Source organism: Oryctolagus cuniculus, chromosome 10 (genome assembly GCF_964237555.1).
Source record: "Oryctolagus cuniculus chromosome 10, mOryCun1.1, whole genome shotgun sequence".
Classification (NCBI taxonomy): domain Eukaryota; kingdom Metazoa; phylum Chordata; class Mammalia; order Lagomorpha; family Leporidae; genus Oryctolagus; species Oryctolagus cuniculus.
Window position 1 is genome coordinate 85,824,860 of NC_091441.1, and position 24,172 is coordinate 85,849,031.

General features: G+C 43.8%; 1 protein-coding gene across 3 annotated transcripts in view; it reads right to left on the reverse strand.

The window, feature by feature from the left end:
- The window catches only part of ATXN7 (ataxin 7), a 160,832-nt gene that overhangs the window by 135,730 nt on the left and 930 nt on the right, over positions 1-24,172 (reverse strand). The window lies entirely within an intron of this gene.

The window sequence follows — 24,172 nt, forward strand, 5'->3', positions numbered from 1 at the left end:
TTCCTTACATGTTTTAGATATTAGCCTCTTATCAGATGCATGGCTTGCAAATATTTTCTATTCTTCAGGTTGTCTCTTCACTTTGTTGATTGTTTTCTCTGTTGTACACAAGTTTTTAAATTTGATATAATCCAATTTTTCTATTTTTGCTTTTCTTACCTACGCTTTTGGAGTTCTATTCAAAAAAATCAATGTCCAGGACAATGTCAAGAAGCTGTATTTCCCCCTCCACCACCCCTTTTCATATTATACTCTTTGGAAGGAAGTCACTAAGCATAGTTCACTCTTTTTTAAAGATTTATTTATTTATTTGAAAGTCAGAGTTACACAGAGAGAGAAGGTGAGGCAGAGAGAGAGAAAGAGAGAGAGAGAGAGAGAGAGGTCTTCATCCACTGGTTCACTACCCTGTTGGCTGCAATAGCCGGAGCTGCACCAATCCAAAATCACTAGCCAGGAGCTTCCTCTGGGTTTTCCACGTGGGGGCAGGGGCCCAAGGACTTGGGCCATCTTCCACTGCTTTCCCAGGCCACAGCAGAGAGCTGGATCAAAAGTGGAGTAGCCAGGACTTGAACCAGTACCCGCATGGGATGCCAGCACCTAAGGCGGTGCCTTTACCTGCTGTGGCACAGCACTGGCCCCTGCAGCTCACTCTTAAAGGATGGGAACCTCCTTGATGGGAGATCATCTGCATATATCACTTGGAAGTCTTCTACATGAATATTTATCTATTCTCTCCTATTTGCTTATTTATTCAATTATTTATATCAATAGATTCATGGATATTTATTTGATATCATTATTTTATTAAACCTATATTATACATACATGTGTTCATGTATTTATTTAATCCTTATCTTACACATGTATATCGTATATTTGATTTGATTTCATTTTACATTTTGGGACAATCTCTAATACCATGTCTTCTAGTTTTTCCAACTGTTCCAACATTAACAAATGGAAGTTCTTTCAGTCAGCTTCTGTGACCCTCTGACATGCCCTGTAATTGTGTAGGATGTGTGTATCTTCAGCACTTTCTTTCTTTCTGGCACTAGAAGATGTTCCAGGCTCATCCTGTTTACTCCCTGTCACAGCCCAGAATCAAGTCACATCTAGTTCCTTTTGTTGGAGAATGGTGTTAGAAATGAAGATCTGGGCACTGGATCTTACTTAGTCTTTGACACTCTAAAGTACGTAAGTGAATTAATTCTGAAGTAAACCACCACAACTATTTTAAATATCTTCACTCTGTGGCAAAACATAATGAAGAGGATGTTTGGTAATCCTGCTACCATCTGACTAGTCACCTTTCAGATTTAACATGGCCAATAACTGCTGTAATGAGGTTCTCACAGAGAAAAAGAAAGATTATTGTTTCTGTTGTTTGAGGAAGAGAGGAAATGTAAAATTAAATGCTGCTCGTTTGCTGTTCTACCCAACAGGTCTTCTTCCTTCTTTCCCAACTATCATTAAATGTACTTCTTTGATGTCAACTATGTTACCTGAATGAAGAAAAACACACAGAGGTGGGAGTTTGTACCACCTTTAGGACGCCCACATGCCATATCCCAGCCTGAGTCTGAATACTGGCTCTGTTCCAGATTCCAACTTCCTACCAATGTGCATATTGGGAGGCATCAGTAATGCTCAAAGAATTGGGTTCCTGTCACCATGTAGGTAGGAGACTCAAAGTGTTTACAGCTCCTAGTGTGGGCCTGCCCAGCTCTGGCTGTTGCTGCCATCTGGGGAGTGAACCAGAGGATGGAAGGTCTCTTCTCTCTGACTTCCAAATAAATAACTTTTTTTAATCTAACTTTAAAAAAAGCTTTAGTGATCTCTGCATGTCTCTATCTGCCTGTCAAATTTTTTAAAATAAAAGTATCTAAAAACCACAAAAGTCATATACGCCTTCAAAACATATTGACAAGGGGCCAGTGCTATGGCACAGTACACTGAGCCTCCGCCTGTGGCACCGGCATCCCACATGGGCACCAGTTAGAGTCCCAGCTGCACCTCTTCCGATCCAGCTCTCTGCTATGGCCTGGGAAAGCAGTAGGAAGATGGCCTAAGTGCTGGGGCCTCTGCACCCATGAGACCGGGAAGAAGCTCCTGGCTTTGGATCTGCTCAGCTCCAGCTATGGTGGCCAAGTTGCAGCCATCTGGGGAGTGAACCAACAGATGGATGAGATCTCTCTGTCTCTCTGTGTCTCTGACTGTAATTCTACCTCTCAAATAAACAAATGAAATATTTAAAAACCAAACAAACAACACTCCTGAAGAATAAAAAGAAGACAATAGAGGAGCTGACTCTCCAGATATCAAAGGATAAATAGAATGCTACTGAAATCAAGAAAATATGGTGCTAGCATACAAGTATATTTTAGAAAGTTCATGGAAAACTAAATTAAATGTTATTTGTTTATATATGTATATATATATATATATAGACAGTAAAGTATGGTAATGGCACCTCCCTATTTGTGGTCTGCATATTTTAATACCACAATTGGTTTTCCTTTACTGAGAACAAACTAATTCACGGAACATAAGGAAAGACCTGGAGATACCTGGGCAATGCAGACATTTTGAGGGAAGCAAATGTTTCTAGAGATAACTAAACTATACAGACTAGTTAATTCCACCTAACACACATGTGGCAATTCTACACTTTAGATTCCACCATCAGTCTGTGTTAAATAGACTATGCTAATAAAATCTTTAGTAGGGGCCAGTGGTGTGGCATAGTGGGTAAAGCTGCTGCCTGAGATACTGACATCCCATATGGACGCTGGGTCAAGTCCTGGCTGCTCTACTTCTGATCCAGCTCCCTGTTAACGCACCTGGCCAGGTGATATTAACAACAACAGGCACCATTTCCTAAAAAGTTATTTTGTACCAGGTACTATGGAGATGTCACACAACAAATTGGCAAGATACAATTATTCACAATGTCTACATGAGAAGGAGGTTAGAGAGGTGAGGTAACTTAACCAAGGTTACTATCCATCTGGGCTAGGCAACCCACCCTCACAGCCTAACAACAATACCACCACCACAACAGAATTATATTAACAACTGAACATCAAAATCCAGTTTTCACCTCATAAAAATGAATCCCCGTGAAACATAACAGCACTGAGTATTAAAAGGGGATCACATAATCAATTAAAATGTATCATTTTTTATAAAAGTGAACATGACAAGGGATTTGGATACTTTCACTCCCAGAAAGGAACCCAAGCTGGGACTTCCTACTTCCAAACTACTTTCAGCAGGTAAGTCACCAAGGTCTCCCTATAACATTTGGCAGAAAGCAGAAACCCCTAGCCTAGCCCGCAAAAACTCTTCAATCTTCTAACCCCAGCTTAAAGCTCTCAGTCTACAGAATGATCCAATCAAAAGGAGCAGAGCCAATTTCCCACATACTCAAAACCTCCCTCACCTCAAAGCATCTACATTCAGCTAACTTCTTCAGGATCAGGTTAGAGAGCGCCTAATGCCTCACACAGGTGGAGTGAATCCTGTATTTCTGATTCCCTAAAACTGGTTTAAGAGTTCTCCAGCCTGTTTCCTCCTCCAGCCCAGCCTTCTTCACCTGAGCTTCCTAACTGTGTCAAGAACCATCTTCCTGAGAGGTCTTACCCCCAGGATAATCACAAAAGGCATGACAAAGAGAAATCCACTGTAGGAACTAACAAGACCAGAGTTTAACAACTGTTTTCTAATTATAAACTATGAGGGCTTTTCTCCTCTTTGACCAGGTTTGAGAAGGTAACAGAAGTATAGCACAGTGTCTGACAAATACTAAGTGCTCAATAAATGGTAGCCATTATCATGGTTGTCCCCTCATTGCAGATAATAAATGGAGACTCCAAGAAGTGAAATACGAAATGTTACACAGCTGGTGAGTGGTAGGGATGAGGGCTTGAAATCAGTTCTTTTTCTTGATGATTTTTATTTTTGAAAGGCAGAGTGATTGGGACCAGCGCTGTGGCATAGCAGGTAAAGCCGGCACCAAAACCCATATGGGCACTAGTTCAAGTCCTGCTGCTCCACTTCCTATCCAGATCCCTGCTAGTGTGCCTAGCAAAGCAGTGGAGGAAGTTCCTGACCCCTTGTTTCAGCTTGGCCCAACCTCAGCTGTTGCAACCATTTGGGAAGTAAACCAGCAGATGGAAGATCTTTATCTCTGTTTCTCACTCTTTATCTGTATTTCTGCCTTTCATGGAAAGTATCTCTCCGCTGGCGCCGTGGCTCAATAGGCTAATCCTCCACCTTGCGGCGCCGGCACACCGGGTTCTAGTCCCGGTCGGGGCGCCGGATTCTGTCCTGGTGGCTCCTCTTCCAGGCCAGCTCTCTGCTGTAGCCTGGGAGTGCAGTGGAAGATGGCCCAGGTGCTTGGCCCTGCACCCGCATGGGAGACCAGGAGAAACACTGGCTCCTGCCTTCGGATCAGTGTGATGCGCTGGCCGCAGCGCGCCAGCCGCGGCGGCCACTGGAGGGTGAACCAACGGCAAAGGAAGACCTTTCTCTCTCTCTCTCTCTGTCCACTCTGCCTGTCAAAAAAAAAAAAAAAAAAAAAAAAAAAAAAAAAAAAAAAAGAATGAAGGCAGAGAAAGATCTTCCATCAATCAGTTTACTTCTCGAATGTCCACAAGAGTTAGGGCTGGACCAGGCCAAAACCATGAGCCAGCAACTTCTTCAGGGTCTCCCACCTGGGTGGCAGAAATCAAGGTGCTTGGGCCATCAGCTTCTGCCTCCAGGTACATTAGCAGGAAGGTGGACTGGAAGCAGAGAGCCAGGACTCACACTTGCACTCTGATATAGTATGTGGGCATTCAAGCAGCACCTTAACCCACTGTGCCACACACCCCCAAACCAGTTGTCAAACTTGCTTTTGCAGTTCTCTATTGAGCATCATGGTAGGCACTCGGGGACAGCTGTGAAACAGACATAAACCCTGCCCTGCTCTCATGCGACCCACATTTTAGTAGGCAAGCCAGCTACCAGACCTTCACACAACAAAATAAAAGGGTGCTTTGAGAACACATGGGTTATAGAGCAAGGAACAAGATGACTGGATTTTGTGTGGAGGTTCAGGAAAGGCTTCTGTGAGGAGGCGGCATTCATTGTGAGACGGGAGGGTGGATGGGGTATTAGGGACATGAGAAGGGCAGCGAGCACTGCAGACAAACAGATACTCCAGAGGAAAGACAAGTTCAGGAACTCAATTGCCAGCATGGCTGCTGAGGCTGAAGATGCAGGCAGACTCCATCAGAGGACGGCTGAAGGAAGGGGTGTAAAGAGCTCTGCAGAGGTCAGCGCTGTGGCAAAGAGGGTAAAGCCGCCACCTGCAGGGCCGGCATCCCATATGGACGCTGGTTCAAGTCCCAGCTGCTCCTCTTCCGATCCAGCTCTCTGCTATGGCCTGGGAAGGCAGTGGAAGATGGCCCAAATCCTTGGGCCCCTGTACCTGTGTGGGAGACCTGGAGGAAGCTCCTGGCTCCTGGCTTCGGACTGGCACAGCTCCGGCCGTTGCAGCCAACTGGGGAGTGAACCAGCAGATAGAAGACCTCTCTCTCTTTCTCTGCTTCTCCTTGTCTCTCTGTGTAACTCTGACTTTCAAATAAATGAAAAAAGCTTAAGAAAAAGGGGGTGGGGGCTCTGCAGGTCATCCATCTGGGAAGCAACAGGAAGGCAGCAAGCAAGTGGCTTCCTTGATGGAACAGTACTGAATGGCTCACTGTGACCCCAACTCCCTGAGATCAGAGCCATTTGGTATCTTCCTATCATCTCTCTTACAAAACAAAGCAACTACAGACTTCTGACAAGGATTTGTGAGCCAACTGAAACAAACTCCGATGAAGATAGACTAAACCACTTCTCCCTCTTCTTAACCTTATAGCTGAAGCTTTTACTGAAATACCTATCACTAATGGCTATAGCTGAGTATGGACCTTTTTCACTATATGGTCACAAATTTCTGTAGAGCAAATATTGATTTCTATCTCTCAATGCCCAATATAATTATAGGTTAAAATAGTCCTTTACAAGATTTATTTGAAAGGCACAGAGATAGAGAGTCAGCAGGAGGGGGAGAGAGAGAAATATCTTCCCTCTATTGGTTCACTCCCCAAATGCACGCAACTAGGTCTACACGAGGCCAAAGCCAAGAAGTCCCTCTGGGTCTTTCATTTGCGTGGCAGGAATCCAACTATTTGGATCACCATCTACTGCCTCCCTGGATGCATTAGCAGGAAGCTGGATTGCAAACAGAGTAACTGGGATTCAAAGCATCACTTTGATATGGAATGGGGGTAATCCACTGTGCCATAACACTGGCCCCAGACTCTTTTTAATTTTTTTAAGATCTATTTTATTTATTTGACAGACAGAGTTAGAGAGGGAGAGTCAGAGAGAGAGAAAGGTCTTCCATCCACTGGTTCACTCCCCAGAGGACCAGAATGGCCAGAGCTGAGCTAATCTGAAGCCAAGAGTCAAGAGCTTCCTCCAGGTCTCCCACTTCGGTGCAGAAGCCCAAAGACTTGGGCCATCTTCTACTGCTTTCCCAGGCCATAGCAGAGAGTTGGACTGGAAGTGGAGCAGCCAGGACTTGAACCAGCACCCATATGGGATGCTGGTGCTGCAGGCTGGGGCTTTAACCCACTAGACCACAGTGCCACCCAACCCCTAGACTCCTGATAAGATGAAAATCACTCTTGTATTTCTACATTGGCTGAGTAAGAACCTTCTTGCTAATGCATTCTACCTTAAATAGATCTGAAAGGATAATGTGCAAATACTTAAAAAAAAAAGCTATGCTTTCCCTTTTGCATCTCTCTTTTTTTTTTTTTTAATTACTGTAGCTGACAAAGCTACTTTTTTTTTGGACAGGTAGAGTTATAGATAGTGAGTAAGAGAGAGAGAGAGAGAGAGAGAGAGAGAGAGAGAGAGAGAGAGAGAAAGGTCTTCCTTCCATTGGTTCACTCCCCTAATGGCCACTACAGCCGGTGCTGCGCCAATCTGAAGCCAGGAGCCAGGTGCTTCTTCCTGGTCTCCCATGCGGGTGCAGGGCCCAAGCACTTGGGCCATCCTCCACTGCCTTCCCGGGCCACAGCAGAGAGCTGGACTGGAAGAGGAGCAACCGGGACTAGAACCTGGCACCCATATGGGATGCCAGCGCTACAGGCGGAGGATTAACCAAGTGAGCCACAGCGTCGGCCCTCTCTTTTTTTTTTTTTTTTAAGCTTCACTTATCTATCACTCTATTTGAAAGGCGGAGTAACAGAAAAAAGAACAGAGATAGAGACAGAGACAAAGAGATTTTCCATCCACAAGTTCATTCTTCAAATGGCCACAAGACACAACAGCCAGGGCTGGACCAGGCCAAAGCCAGTGCCAGGAACTCCATGTGTGTCCACTGTGTAAGTGACAGGGGCTCAAGTATGAGGGCCATCATCTGCTGCCTACCTGGACACATTAGTAGGAAGCTGGATTAGAAATGGAGCAGTTAGGACTTAAACTGGTCTGTGAAGCTGGTATCACAAATGGTAGCTTAACCCTGATGTTCCACAATGGCAGCCTCTGCACCTTAATTTTAACAACGAAAAACCCTATAAATGTGTCTGTAAAAGTCCAAGTTTTATAAGATAAATCGCTTGTGTAGCTCATATGCATTTTTTTATTTTTAAAATGTTAGTTTAATTTTAGCCAAGAACAAAATGCCCCAACAGAAGATCTTTCAGTGATTTTCCAATTCCTTTAGAAACTGTTCAAATTCTCTCTCTGAATATTTAATTACTTTGATAAGAGTAGGGTAACTATTTGGACTGTTTACATTTAAAAACAGAACCGAGTCATAATCAGTAATTCACATGTTTTATGGTTTATTTTGGGATTTCAGGAGATGAGGATGAGGAGATAAAATGATCAAAGTGAGATCACGGACACGTTACCAGTTTTGGTAGTGATTTTGTTTGATCCCCTTTCCATCTGCAGAGCAATCTGCCAGCACGCTGGGCCCTTTCTCTGTGCCCTAAGAGGCTGACCTCTACGGCTATCACTAGGCTACTTGCTGGCAGGGTTCCAGGTGGGTTTGGACACAGGAGGCATCGGAAGGAGATCAAAGGGGAAGGAAAGGAGGCTGGGGAGGGGAGTCCTGCCTTCTCCTGTCCTTCCCTGAGCTGGGATGCACTTTTCGACCACGCCCCAATCCCTCCAGTTCCATTCTCCTGTTCCACAGCTCTCTGACTTCACTCCACTGACAGTCTTTCTTTGCTCTGCACTTTTGGTCCTAGCAGTGATCATGGCTTCCTGTTGTTACTAGTTTCCAGGTGACAGAAATCCAGTGTCACCCTTACCCTTGTCCACCCCTCTGAAAATCATCCTTTCATTAGTGTCTTAACTCTGGACCTAAGAATTGAAGGCTCAGGACTTGTGAAACCAGCCACTCCTTCCTCCACACACCAGCAGCTAAGACAGTGGTAATTCATCTTCCAAAGCAATGCCTGCACACACCAAGCACTGCATGTAAGCTCCCACAGCTCCCAGGCAGCAATGACACCCTTGCACCTGGTCAGTGCACACCACTGGGCACAGAATACAGAGGGTGCTCCTGAAAGGCGGCTGGCAGGGGGAGTGATCACACAATCCTCTAGGCACGAGTCTGTTACATGTCAAGAATAATACATTTACAGAGATCCTACTTCCTCCTCCTCCTGGGTTTCCTCTTGCTGAGGACAAGGAATCAAAGTCAGCATTGTATTTTCACAGGAGATACAAGAAGTTCTATCACTGCCTGGGGAAGCTGTCCCATGTGCCACTTCACTTTGCCACTTTCTTAGACTGAGAATCCACTTACCACTAGCCAACGCAGACACACAGTGCCAAGCATCTTGCATTACCAACCACCTGCCTGCCATCCTTCTTTCTTTCTCCCTTTCATCCCAGGACCAATCCTTCTTCTGCATTCAGGCAAGACAAGCAAAGGGAGGAAATGCTGCTGCACTCAGCCTTGCCTGTCTCTTTAACAGTTCTGACCAGATTAGCACTTTGCTTTTCCACAGGCGAGAACTGGCATATGCTTACACCATAATCTGCTCTGAGCTCCTTCTCTGGATTTTTCTCTTGCCAAGGCGACTGGATTTGAGGTTAGATGTTAATTGAAATCACCTGGGAGTCTCTAAACACTCTACCTTCCTGTCACTTGGCACAAGTAACCTGGAGTTACTGTATTTCTTAGTATCGGGCCATTCTTTTGAACAAGAACTGATTTAAAGAACACTTCCAAGGAGTGGGTAAGAACTGATGTGGCTTATGTCAACAAACTACTCCAACAAGGATTCCAAATGTCTCCCTCTGCAACCAGCAGGCATTCAGAGCTGACAGAGTTGCTAAGATAAAGACAGAGGCAGATACAGAATGCACTCTGCAGAAAAATGCACTGCTACACTTCACCAGAGTTAGCCAAAGGGTCAACAGCTCTTAGCCCATTCTGGTTCGCAAAGGCCCTCTCATCAAGCTGCAGGCTGTGCCTAGCGGGCAGCCTGGGAGGCAGCAGGATGACAAAACCTAGTTCACACCTCAGACCCATTTCTACCACTCTTTCCCTTCACTTTATTCACTTCAAAGGCCGGTAGTAGTGACTTTGATTTCCTTCTGTGTACCTGAGAAATTTTCTGAACTTTCCACAAATTGTTGTAAGTAGGGAAAATAAGTAAACACAAACTGTAAACATTTAAGAATTCAAGTTTTCCATAAGTACATACTTAGGTAATCCTTGAAGCTCAAAATGCAAATTACCTTTCTTAACTTTTGCATATTTTAAGATTTTTCAAAAGTACAATCATTTTTAGACTTTGTTTTTTAATTAAGAAACCATTCAAAATGTGAAAAACAAGAATGCTAAAGTGAGATTTAAAGGGGTTTTCCTGGTATATATCATAATCTTTACTGACATAATTTAGGCTCTTCAGGGTGAAAGTTCACTATTTTCATATTTTAAAGTAATCCTGCTTTAACTGTCTCTCTTTTGTGTGAACACCATGAAGATAATACCATATGATAGCACGTGTACGGCTAAGAGGCGACAGAGAAAGCAGACCGGTGTTTCTTCCACTACAAATACTAGCCAATAAAAACTTTCCAGTCTACAGTTGATTACTACTTGACACCAGATCTATGGAAAAGAAAGCTAATCGCTGCTGGCTGTTAGCTAAAGGAACAGAATACTAAGAAACATGCCTATTTCGGATCATCACTGCTGTTTATTATGCCAACTGATTTTTCAGATTAGTGTCATTTATGCTGTTGAAGTATCTAGGAGCCAGCCTTTCCCATAATCTATAACAGCTGAGCATGTGTTATTCACAATTGTGCAGTGTTAAAATATATTAACAGGGAATCTTGGAAATCATAAACATCTTTACTGGCTTCAAGAAGCTAGTAAATAAGAACAAGTAATTCCTTTAAACTCTCCTAATGTAAGGGCAAATGGCCTCTTTTCTAACTTGGATCTGCAAATGGTTTATGGTTGTAACTAGCAGAGCAGTAGTAATCCACAGTGTGACGAGCAGGAAGCACAGAGAGGGAGCCTTCAGTTCTTCTCGTAGAGGAGCTAAGAGGAGCTACGAGCCAGAGCACTTGTGCCCTTGTGTTCAGTATGCTAAAACTCAAAATACCACTGGATAAAGCATAAGAAAAGAAAGAGGCTGTATTTTTCAATGCAGAAATTTACAAGCACTCTTCTCAGCATTAAGTTCAAAGATTCTGAAGGTCTAAAATGACTGCAAAAACCATGAGACAGACTAAAAATGCAGGAGAAAAAAACTAGAGTGCTTAACAGAGCATGGTTAGCAGCTTTAGATATCAGTGCCTGAAATAAATTAGAAAAAGAAGATTTTAGACCTTTGAACAAGTCTCTGAAAGCTACAGAAAAGTCTTGGGTTATCTCTGTCTACTAAAAGGTCTGTGACAAAAAAAAAAAAAAGAATCCCATATGCACTACCACCACAGATAAGTTTATGGCTTAGACTACAACAAAAGTGTCAAGTGCACCTCTCAAAACCTATTGTGGTATACTTGAAGAGCAGTAAACACTGAGGCCAATATGCCAGTGCAGTCCAGAGGCTGAGAGGACAAGTGACTCCACCACAAGGAGCTAATCACACGGTGGGGAAGTCTGAGATGTCATAATGAAGCAAGGGGTACTTCAAAAGCCAGCTAATGACAGCAAGAAGACATAGGGTGAGCCAGTTCCTTGACTGGCTATCTGTGGGAAATAACAAGATGCTGAGCAACCAAGGCAAGAATAAACAAAAGCAGCTAATTATCAAGGTGACCACAGGGGACTACCATCGCACATCACCATGTTCTGAATGTCTCTGTTGCCCTTCCAAAAGTGCATTTGTTAAGATCTCAATTCTCCAAGGCATGGTTTTAAGAGGCAGGGCTTTTGGGGGAGGTAAGAAGGTTATGAGAGCTGAACCCCGATGAATGGGATTAGTGCCCACTGTAAAAGAGGCCCAAGGGAGCCTGTCAGCCCTTCTCCCATGTGGAGAAGGAGGCAGAAGGCACTATCTATGTGGAAAGAAAGAGGCTCTTACCAGACACCAAATCTGCTGATGTCTTAGTGCTGGACTTTACAAGCCCCAGGTCGTAAGAAATAAATCTGTTTTTTATAAACTACCACCCAGTTTTACAGTATGCTGTTTCAACTTCCTGAACAGACCAGATACATACTGAGGTCTCCACAATCGGAGACCCTGCTCAGATGAGACCAACACCGCTTTAGCTAACTCCAGTTCATCCTAGAACCCTGAGAACCAGAAGACAGCTCCTGCAATTGGTAAACCACTGCGGTAGAGCAACCATCGTGAAGGCAGGAGTAGTCAGAACACTTGAATACTCCCAGCAGCCATCCTCTGCAGAAGGTGAAACTGCTGACCCTTTCTAAATGACATCCTCAGCTGAAAACCAGACAATCTCCTCTACTCCTGACTTGGAAGGATTACAGTGAAAAATACAACAGCCGAATACAGGTGAAAATGCTCTGAACAAAACCACACTGGATGTGCACAGCATTTTACCATTTGAAACAAAGTTTAACTTAGAAAGTTTATAAAAATACATGCTGTCTCTTGTCTATGAGCTTTAGAGACCAAAATGTTTATTTCAGAGTCTAAACTATGTTACAGTGAAAGCAGGCAGCACCAGGAAAAGACAGAAAAACAAATTCAGGGCATCCACTACATTTATGTCACTGGGGTTTAAGGGGATCCATATGCACCTGGTGAAGATGTGAAAAAGGATTCTGTTACCAGTAAATAGTTAAATTAGAGTCCATGGGCTTTGCTTTAAAGCTTTTCTTTAAAGAACTGCATGAAGTGTTCAGGGAATATTATATAGAAAAATGTGTTGCTGTATTTATAGGTAAATACTGATAAGACTAAATGGAAATAGAGTCACAGGCAGCTTCTCAAACTGGGGTCTAAGAACCCTTGGAGGCATGTGAGGCTGGAACACGTAGGTTAACAAGGGTCATTAGGGTATTGCACAGCCTAAATGTGACAGACAATGCACAAAGAAACTCACTCAAAGGAGCCCACAAATGTTGGAATAGTGGCCATCTGCTGGTGCCTACCCTGCATCCATTGGCCCCCACTGGGGAATGACAACTCCCACAGTGGGTACAGTCAAGACAATACCCAGGGCACTTGCCAGTATCCTGTCTGGGCCTGTGAGAGACTCTCTCTGTTGGAGAGTTCAGTTCTCTAGCTCTCCAAGAAGACTGCCCATCAAGTCCTGCTACCTGAACCTGATACTGCTTTATATCTGGTCCATATTGCCATTTCTACACATCTTTCCAGTAACTTCTTATCTCTGTTCCAAGTAATATGATTTAATTTCTACTGCAAACAACCAAAGCTTCTACTTGATTAGCTATTACTTTGAGTCTAAAAGAACCGGTTTCTTAAAGATTTGGGTGATAAAATTTAATTGGCAAAGGCCGGCTCCGCGGCTCATTAGGCTAATCCTCCGCCTGCAGTGCCAGCACTCCAGGTTCTAGTCCCGGTCGGGGCACCAGATTCTGTCCCGGTTGCTCCTCTTCCAGTCCAGCTCTCTGCTGTGGCCAGGGAGTGCAGTGGAGGATGGCCCAAGTCCTTGGGCCCTGCACCTGCAAGGGAGACCAGGAGAAGCACCTGGTTCCTGGCTTTGGATCAGCGCGGTGCGCCGGCTGCAGCACGCCGGCCGCTGCAGCCATTGGGGGGTGAACCAACGGAAAAAGGAAGACCTTTTTCTGTCTCTCTCTCTCACTGTCCACTCTGCCTGTCAAAAAAAAGGGAAAAAATTTAATTGGCAAATAATTAAATTTATGGTTAAACACAGGGATCTATCATGTAGTAGAACACAACATTCATGTAAAATTTTAAATTAACTTAATTTTTCTTTTGAGATTTTTAGAATTCTGCTTCCTCCCACTTCTCATCCTCCTTCTTTCCTCTAGGCAAGTTCTTTAGTGAAGGGTTTAAGAAGCACTGGTATAGGAATCAACTTTCCTTAACTTTTACTTTAATTTTTAGCAAACTTTGTTTACTCTAAAAATGTAAACACTCCCGGGCAAGTTACTTAACATCCCTCAGGCTCATTTTTCACACCTTTAAAATGGGTAATGAAAGGACCTGCTTCATACACCTATTATCCTAACAGATAATACACTGTTCCTCACAGCACTTTTAATAGTCATGGCAAACAAAGGACATATGGTTATAGAAACAAAATCAAGGAGCAAGCTACTCCACAGTTAGAAAGACAGCTACAGCATTTTCCATCAAGAAGAGGTATCCACTTCCAATCCCTTGGATCTAGTAGATCTGGTGACTTGCCTGGCCGGGTGGCATGTGCCAAAAGGACACCGTGTGGCCTAAACCTCAAAAAGCCTTGCAGCCCTCACCCTTTATGAACTTGATGCCCCTATGTGAGGAAAGTTGGTCTCTCTGCTGAAGCTCAGAGATGTCCCAGCTCCAGGCTTCTACACCATCTCCCTTCAACTTAAGCCTTCAGATGACTGCAGCCACACCTGTGACCTCAGGCCAGGCAATACTAGTGAAAGAAATGCCCAGCCCTAACTGTGAGCAAAGAAAAATGGTTCAGAGTCTTAAGTCACAAGGTTTAGAAGCGAGTTGATACTCAGCAAAACCTAACTGACAGAAACGCTTCAAGAGTTACCACAACATTCCTACATTTTACATTCATAAAAAAAAAAAAAAATCCACTAACAGGGGCTGGCGTTGGGGCGTAGCAGGCAAAGCCACAGCTTGCGATGCCAGCATCCCCTATGGGCGCTGGCTCGTGTCCCAGATGCTCCACTTTTGATACAGCTCCCTGCTAATGGCCTGGAAAAGCAGCAGAGGATGGCCCAAGTGCTGGGGCTCCTGCACCCATGTGGGAGAACTGGAAGAAGTTCCTGGCTCCTGGCTTCAGCCTGACCAGCACCAGCTGTTGAGGCCACCCAAGGAGTGATGGATGGAAGGCCTCTCTTTTCGTCCCTCCCTCTTTGTAGCTCTTTCAAATAAATAACTAAATCTTAAAAAAAAAAAAAAAAAAAAATTCAGTAACAAACTCTTTGTCTCAATGTCCACAATCAGAGAGCAACTTTGTCATAGTCAGATGTGGTTACACTTCTCTATCTTCACTGCTAGGTCAATGTTTCCAGTACCATATAAACATTGAACTATGTCTCACTCACAGAATGGGGGCGGGGTAGGGGGGGAAGAACATTCTCTAAAGCCAAAATAACTTAAGTGAAACTAAAGTGAAAATTTGCTAAAATTATTATAGTTAAACCACAAGGATGCAGGTGCAAACAGTTGAGTTGAAACAGAAGGTAACTGGCTGAGAAGAAAAAAATGTGACAAAATTGCTGCAATTCATTCAGAAAGGAATAATCAAAACAGAGTCTCCCTTTTCCCAATTTACCACAGGCTGTCAAGAGGAAACGCTTGATTTGGGTCACCATCCATGCAAATATTTACAGAGCACCAACTCTATGCCAGTGACTTGTTAGCTTCTGAACACTTCTTTTTAAGTAGTGTACAAAGATACCAAGGTGAAGGGTCATGAGTGGGTGAAACTAGTCCACATACCTGTCTTGGTCCAGGTACTTGGTCTGCTTAGAGCATTCAGGCTGATACATGTAGCTAAAACAAGGTTCTGCCTGGAATCACATCTATACCTGGAAGGTGAATGATATTAGCAGCTAATACTATTGTTATTATCATTACTGCTCCTATTATACCCTTATCCCTCCTACCACCTCTTCCCCTCACCCAGTTGTTGATAAAAATCTGCACTCTGGTAAATGTGTGTACCTGATTTAACTTTTCAGAACTTAGAAAAGTATTAATCCCATTTCCTCATCCCAGATGAGGAAACTGAGGCCCTAACTAGATAAAAATAAAAAACAGGTATCAATTTCATCTTTCTAAAAAGAAGCCAACTGCTAAACGTTTGGAGTTCTAACATATTTTACATATCACATATCTCAATTAAAGGGCAAGCAATTTTTTAGATCACAACTTACTCCTATCTCAAATATTAACTCAGGCCTTTAATATTCCTAATACACTATCACTTAAAGGGGGAAAATATTCTAAAATACCCAATTATGGGGTCAGCGCTATGGCACAGCAGATGAAGTTACAGTTTGCAGTGCCGGCATCCCACTTCCTATCCAGCTCTCTGCTATGGCCTGGGAAAGCAACAGAAGATGACCCAAGTGTTTGGGCCCCTGCACCTACATGGGACACGCAAAAGAAGCTCTTGGCTTCTGGCTACAGATCAGCCCAGCTCCAGCCATTGTGGCCATTTAGGGTGTGAACCAGCGGATGAAAGATTTCTCTCTTTGCCTCTCCCTCTCAAATAAATAAATAAATCTTTTAGGGCTGGCACTGAGGTGCAGGTTAATCCTCGGCCTATGGTGCTGGCATCCCACATGGGCGCCGGTTCTAGTCCTGGCTGCTTCTCTTCCAATCCAGCTCTCTGCTGTGGCCTAGGAAAGCAGTGGAAGATGGCCCAAGTGCTTGGGCCCCTGCACCCGCATGGGAGACCAAGAAGAAGCACTTGCCTCCAGGCTTCAGATGGGCATAGCTCCAGCCATTGCGGCCATTTGGGGAGTGAACCAATGGAAGGAAGACATTTCTCCCTGTCTCTCCCTCTCAGTGTTTGTAACTCTACCTCTCAAACAAATAAATGAAATCTTTTAAAAATAAATAAATCTTTAAAAAAATGCTCAATAACTTCTAGTGGTTTTATTTCCAGCATTATGTGGCTTTGAAAAGTCAAACTCCTAAAAGAGGACAAACTCATTGTAAAACAGGCTAATCAGAAGCTAATGCTGAAAGGTAGAAAAGGAGGCAAAAACAAACCAATTAGTTAAAGCAGTTATCGGGTCACCAGATCTGTCTCCTACACAATGACCAAAGGAGAAGGGTCAGAGAGAGAAAAGATGAAAGTGAAAGAAGTGGCCCTCAGAGCTTCAGAAACAGCACCTGCAACTACACACAGCATACACACGTACAACCTCTGTACACACCAATCCTGGTGCTGATCTCCAACATAAGAGGCAGCTTTGTGTGCTTTATTTACTCAAACATGGGTAGGCCAGGATGCACACTGTCTTAAGTAAGAGGGTTAAGTGAGCAGCCTGAGGGGCCAGTATCAATTACTTCCCTTGCAGGGCATAGGAGGATAAGGGGAACACCGAGCCTAAAACTGCTACAAAACCATCACACACGACAAGGTTCAATCAACAAGCTCGACAAAGAACATTTCTAAAAAATTAACTGGTGACACAGTATAACACTTGTGCTAAGAAGGGAAGGTTGCACTATGACTAATAATACCTTACTGACTGCATTTGCATTGCACAGAGAGATGGAGGACCACATTAGAGCAAGTCACCACGTGGAAAGCAACTGTGCACCTTTGTTTAGTGATGCCCCAGATCTACAGGCCTAATACTCGCCTAATTTTCTTTAGGTAAGGAATCAAAAAATTATGGTTCCCAAGCCAAATCTAGTTGCTACCTGTACTGAGCTAAGAATGATTCTACATTTTTAAACACTTAAAATTGTTTTGAAAATAAAATATATTGTGCAATTTAAAATTATTCAATATTGATGCCCATAAACAAAGTGCAAACGGAACACAGTTCCACCCATTCATATCTACAGTTGCTTTCTCATTTTAATGGCAAAGTTGAAAAGGAGCAGAGATGTAGATAGCTGGTAAAGTTTAAAAAGAAAAAAAAAGGAGTTAGTTACTATCCGGACCTTGAAAGAAAGCTTGCTAATTTCTGGTCTAGGCCACAGAATCATACAGTTTTTTAATGGATCACAGCTCCAAATCTGTGCACGCTTGTTGGTTTTGGGCCTTGACGTTTCCAAAATTTTGTGGTAACTGGCCGGCCTGACAAAGAATACAACTCCACTGTTAATAATCAGGCCGGCATTACAGTGCCAGCATCCCATGTGTGCTCCAGTACAAGGCCGGCTGCTCCACTTCTGATCCAACTCCCTGCTGATTTGCCTGGGAAGGCAGCCAAAGATGGCCCAAGTGCTTGGGCCCCTCTATACCCACATGGAAAACCTGGATAGGGTTCCAAGCTCCTGACTTCAGCCTGGCCCAGCCTTGGCCAATGCAATTATTTGGGGAATGGACCAGCGGATAGAAGATCTGTCTTTCCCTCTCTCTCTCTGTAACTCTTTCTTTCAAATAAACAAACAAATCTTTAAAAAATAGCAATAATTGTCAACAGGTCTACTAGGTGCCTGTGGTAACTAGAAGATGTTAAAGTTTTTTCTGAGTTGAAAGTAGGATGGTGGGGGCCAGTGCTGTGGTGCAGCAGGTTAACGCCCTGGCCTGAAGTGCTGGCATCCCATATGGGCGCCGGTTCTAGTCCCGGCTGCTCCTCTTCCTATCCAGCTCTCTGCTATAGCCTGGGAAGGCAGCAGAAGATGGCCCAAGTCCTTGGGCTCCTGCACCCATGTGGGAGACCCGGAAGAAACTCCTGGCTCCTGGCTTCAGATCAGCACAGCTCCGGCCATTGCGGCCATCTGGGAGTGAACCATCAGATAGAAGACCTCTGTCTCTCACTTTACCTCTCTCTCTAACTCTTACAAATATATACAATAAATCTTAAAAAAGAAAGAAAGAAAGTAGGATGGTACCAGGTCTGTAAGGGGCTGAGGATAAATCTCTGAAAAGTATGAGTGATATCTTCTTCTAAAGATGAGACTGAGGAGTGAGCACCTGACGCAGTGGTTAAGATGCTGCTCAGAACACTCTTATTCCATATCAGAGTCTCTCCAGTTGCAGTACTGGCTCTGCTTCCAATTCCAGCTTCCTGCTTAATGAGCCTGGGAAGCAGCATATCACGGACCAAGTACTTGGGTTTTTGCCACTGGCTTGAGAAACCCAACTATAGTTTCTGGCTCCAGGTTTCAGCCTGATCTAGCCCAACTACTGTTGATATATGAGCTCCCTCTCTCACTCAATCCTTCAAATAAATTAATTAATTACAAAAAAAAAAAAAAAAAAGACTACCACCTTCTGAACACTTACTACAAACCTAAACCTGAGACTTGGTAGTTTCCTGCATTTACTATTCCATTTAATGGTTATCTGACCCACATTCAGAAAGGCTGACTGGCCCAAAGTGAACACAACCAGTGAGCTCAGGATATGGATGGCCAAACCCAGGTTCAAGTTTAAAAACTTTGTCATAACTATTACCAAATCCAAAGCAAAAGGTGTAAATGCTCACTACAAATAAGTGGAAAGGAAAAAAAAAAAAACATAAACAGAAGAAACAAGCTTATTCTTTTTTTTTTTTTTTTTTTTTTTTGACAGGAGAGTGGACAGTGAGAGAGAGAGACAGAGAAAGGTCTTCCTTTGCCGTTGGTTCACCCTCCAATGGCCGCCGTGGCCGGCGCACCGCGCTGATCCGATGGCAGGAGCCAGGTACTTATCCTGGTCTCCCATTGGGTGCAGGGCCCAAGCACCTGGGCCATCCTCCACCGCACTCCCTGGCCACAGCAGAGAGCTGGACTGGAAGAGGGGCAACCGGGACAGAATCCGGCGCCCCAACTGGGACTAGAACCCGGTGTGCCGGCGCCGCAAGGCGGAGGATTAGCCTAGTGAGCCGCAGCGCCGGCCTACAAGCTTATTCTTACGGCCATGATTATTTTAAGTATTTTGTTCATGCATTTTACACTTTGGACTCATAATGCTCTTTCTTCATCACTTTCAGATTTATTTTTTTTAAAGAGGTAGAGTCATAGAGGGCAAAGGAAGAGACAGAGAGAGATCCTCTATCTGCTGGTTCCAAAGTTACAGGTACAACTTCCATTCAGGAACTTCCTGGGGAACTTATGAGGGTCCCAAAAAGAGGGAGTAACGAAGCATACTCTGGGAGGATGCCCTGGAAAGTGCATGTACCTTTTTTTTTTTTTTTTTTTTTTTTTGATAGGCAGAGTGGAGAGAGAGAGAGAGAGACAGAGACAAAGGTCTTCCTTTGCCGTTGGTTCACCCCTCAATGGCGGCTGTGGCTGGCACACTGCGCTGATCCAAAGCCAGGAGCTTCTCCTGGCTCCCATGCCGGGGCAGGGCCCAAGGACTTGGGCCATCCTCCACTGCACTCCCGGGCCACAGCAGAGAGCTGGACTGGAAGAGGAGCAACCGGGACAGAATCCGGCGCCCCGACCGGGACTAGAACCCGGTGTGCTGGTGCCACAGGCAGAGGATTAGCCTAGTGAGCCACGGCGCTGGCCGTGCATGCACTTAAATTTGAATTTTTTATTTAAAGTATCTGTGAAGAGCAAATGTCAAAAGGAATCTTCCCAATAGAGAGCTATGATGCTGGCCAGTGGCTATTGTTTCTTCCTGCCCAACATTCATGTCTTCTGCTTTGCCAAATGCACTATTTTTTCAATTTCCTCTAAATATTTACAAGAACCACTGAATCCTAAGTCACTTTTTAAAAAAGATTATTTATTTATTTGAGAGACAGAGTTCCCCAAATGAGCACAACAACTAGATCTACACTGAGCCAGGCTGAAGCCAGGAGCTGGGAACTTAATACGGGTCTTTCACGTAGGTGGCAGACACCCAAAGCACTTGAGCCATCACTGCTGCCTCCAAGGGTCTGCAAAAACAGCAAGCTGGAGTCAAGAGCTGGAACTGGACACTAAGCCCAGGTACTCCAATGTGGGACACAGGCATCTTAATCAGCCCACCTCTAAGCTATTTTTGAAAATCTTTTACAAATTGCATTAAGAAGGCCAACACTATGGGTAGAGCTGTGGCCTGAAGCACCAGGATCACATATGGGCAGCAGTTTGAGAGCTGGCTGCTCCAATTCCGATCCAGCTCCCTGATAATGTGCCTGGGAAGGCAGCGGAAAATGGCCAAGTAGTTGGGCCCCTGCACCCACATAGGAGACATGGAGGAAGCTCCTGGCTTCAGATTTGGCCCTGCTCCAGCCGTTGTAGCTAGTGGATGGAGGATCTCTTTGTCTTTGCCTCTCTCTCTAACTCTGCCTTTCAAATAAATAAATAAATAATTTGTTAAAAATTACATTGTGTCACCATCTTCACATCTATTTTGAAATAATGTACATCATTATGACATAGCATGAATATACATGTTTGCTGAGACATTAATTAATGACTGTCTTAACCTGGCTTATTCAATCTTTTCCATGGGCCAACAGAGGGGGTCAGTTTTATACAGGAAATTTTGACCCAGTAGCTTAACACCTTAACTAGGTAGGAATTATCAAGATGAGTAACTACAGCGTCAGGCAGGTTAAGTAGCTAACGTGATATGAGAACCCAGATTTGAATTTAAGTGTTTGAACTCAGAAATTGTGTTTTCTACATACCAAGTTCTTCCATCCTGCCAAAGCACAAATACATTTTCTTAGAATCATTGTCTCTCAGTCAAATTTGCCAGAGTGGAGCAAAATGAATTATTTATTCCAAGGGCTGGTATCCAGCTCAACTCTGTTCATTTATCATCATTCATTCTACGTGGTCTGAACTTTTAGATGTAATTAAAAACAAAAACAAAAACAGGGGCCAGCATTGTGGCACTGCTGGTTAAACCTTAAGCTATCTCTTGCGCCACTGACATCTCATGTGAGTGCCAGCTGGAATCTCAGTGCTCCCCTTTTGATTCAGTTAGCTGCTAACACACCTGGGAAAGCAGTGGAAGATGGCATGACTACCTGGACCCCTGCCACCTGTGCGCAAGAGCAAGACGGAGTTCCAGGCTCCTAGCTTTGGCCTGGCTCAGCTGCGGCTGTTGTAGCCATCTGGGGAGTCAAACAGCAGATGAAATCAATCAATCAATCTCTCTCCATCCCTGTTTCTCTCTGTCCGTCTGCCTTTCAAATAAATAAATCTAAAAACAGACAAAAAAAAAAAAAAACCAGCCACAGTGCACTCAGGACTAAGCAGGGCAGCAGGTGTGCCCTTTATGTATGTGTATGGCTTATCAACTGACATGCAACGTTTTGCTGAGGGAACAAAACGCACGCGCTTTTGCACTCCAAAATTGCATGAGTAGGCTGAAGGCAACTTTGAAAAGCAAGTTCTGAGCACACAACCAATCTTTTCCTATTTTAAATAACTTTTTATATTTAGGACTATTTATTCTAACTTCCATTGTACTGCATAAAAGGATGTGTCTCTAATTTCCTTTACCTCTTTTGTAACACAACCATAGAACCTCTTCTGAGAAGATACATGTATGCACAAAAAGTTTTGATCACAAATACAGGGGCTTCAGGAATCCTGTGCAATCCATTTATAGACTCTTGGAGATCTACAGACCTCTGCATAACCCTTGTTCTAAAAGCACATTACAGAAATGCCCACTTCATTTCCCAGGATCAGGATAAAGACCATTCTTTTTATTTTCAGAAGGCAAGTATTAAATAAACAAGTTAATATTATTAGCTAGACTTTCATATTCTCAAAGAAACCAAGAATCTAATGACTTGAGCAAATCACTAAATCTAAGGACACACAAGTTCAAAGGCCCCATCAGTTTTGTTACAGCTTAAAACGTGCTGCTTCCAAAACTGTTTCTGCCCTCAAAGAACTTCTTGGAAAATAAACAAACAGTATGGCACAGTCCTTCCTTCTTTACCATTCATAAACTAGCTAAGTATATGAAAACAGAAACAGTGCCAAAATGTATTAAAAGATACTCTCTCACAATACAGCATATGAAGAGAATTAAAACTCTTAAATGTTCAACACACTGTGTTAATGCAATTGGGAGTTAAATTATGTGGCTGACAAACCAGATTTTAGAGAGTTCATAAAGGCTCATAACATGTGTCTCCCACCACTTCAGTCAAGAACTTTCAGGAATGTTTATTTTCAGGTATACCTCAAACTTTAAAGTCCTTCCCATTTCCCTTGGTCATATTACTTTAGACAATCTCTAGCCTTGTCCAACAAAAAATTATGTTACCAAACCAATTTAGAGAGAGTGTTTGGCTGGGACTCCATGTATGAGTAACTTACAGAACGTCTCACAAAAATGTATTTGTTATAGTAGACAGTGATCTTTCTTACAAAAACATTAAAGATTACTTTAAATCACCAGATCCCGTTAAAAATCAGTATTCTAATGATAAGCTCAAGTAACAAGTAATTTACAAAGAATACCATTTCACTACTGGACAAACGCCTTCTTAAAAACTTTTTTTGGGTCGGCGTTGTGCCCAGTGGGTAAAGCCACTGTTTACAACACCGGCATCCATCCTGCTTTGTATCCCACCTGCCCTGGTTCCAATCCAGCTCCTTACTAAATGTCCTGGGAAAGCAGCATGAGATGGCCCAAGTGCTTCGGCGCCTACTACCCATGTGCAAGATCCTGAAGAAGCTCCTGGTTTCTGGCTTTACACTGGACCAGCCCAGCTCCGGTGTTGGTGCCATTTGAGGAGTGATCAGCGGATGGAGGATCTCTCTTCCTTTCTCCCCCTCTCTGTAAACTCTACCTTTCAAATAAATAATCTTTGAAATAAATAAATTTTTTAAAAATCAAGTAAACTCTTTATTTAAAAAACTTATTTCATTTTATTTCAAAGGCAGAGACACAAAGACAAAAAGATCTTCCAAATGCTGGTTCACTACTCATAAGCCTGTAACAGGGTGGGGCCTAGTCAAAGCCAGGAGCCCAGAGCTCCGTATGGGTTTCCCACATGGGTGGCAGGGACAGCACTATTGAGCCTCACCTGCTGCCTCCCACATTGTGCCTCAGCAAGAAGTCAGAATTGGAAGTGGGAGCAGGTCTCAAACCCAGTCAGAAACGGGATGCAGGCATCAAAAGTGGCTTTTTAACCAATGGCCTAAACACACCACTGCACAATGGTCTTTTTAAACAGGAACTGTTCCCACCAAAATGCCACTTGAACTAGACAATCAACTGACACTTTGAATTCACAACTTGTAGTCCTTAAGATTTAAAAGCAATTCTTCTAGTTAGTGTGTCCTGTGTCCTAAATCCAGGGAAACAGGCAGGGTTTGATGCCTTATAACCCAGCCTTTAGGCCAATATTCTTCCCAAACCAGGGAGGCTGCACACGCCGGGGGAGGGCAGGTCATGCCAGAGACTCTTTACCCAAGGCAATTTTTGCCTTGGTGCCGAAAGTCAAATTCTTGAGCACTAATTCTGGATAGTACAGTAATGGTATTATTAACGTTAGTGGCCTCACAGAATAGGAATCTAATTTACATTTACCGATTTCTAGCTAAGGGGTAGCTAGCTTCGCTGTCAGATACTGAGACTGACAAATCTTCCTCTTTGAAAGCACTGGCGCGGGAAAGAGTGAGCTTAAGTTGAGTAAACGCAGTCAATCAGGGCAGTAACCAAATTCATCCTACACAACTGCTTCATCCCGGGTAGGAAGACCCAGGGTGCACGGGACAGGGGCCGGACAACTGGGAAACTAACCAGGTGCCTCCATAAACTATCCAAGGCTACATTCAAAATTCAGACGTGCTTCTGGGGCTAAGCGTGCGTTTCACTGGAGCTCCAACTGGCTGTACTGGTGCCTGAGTTTGCTTGCCCGCCTCTCATCCACCGCCACTTCAACGTT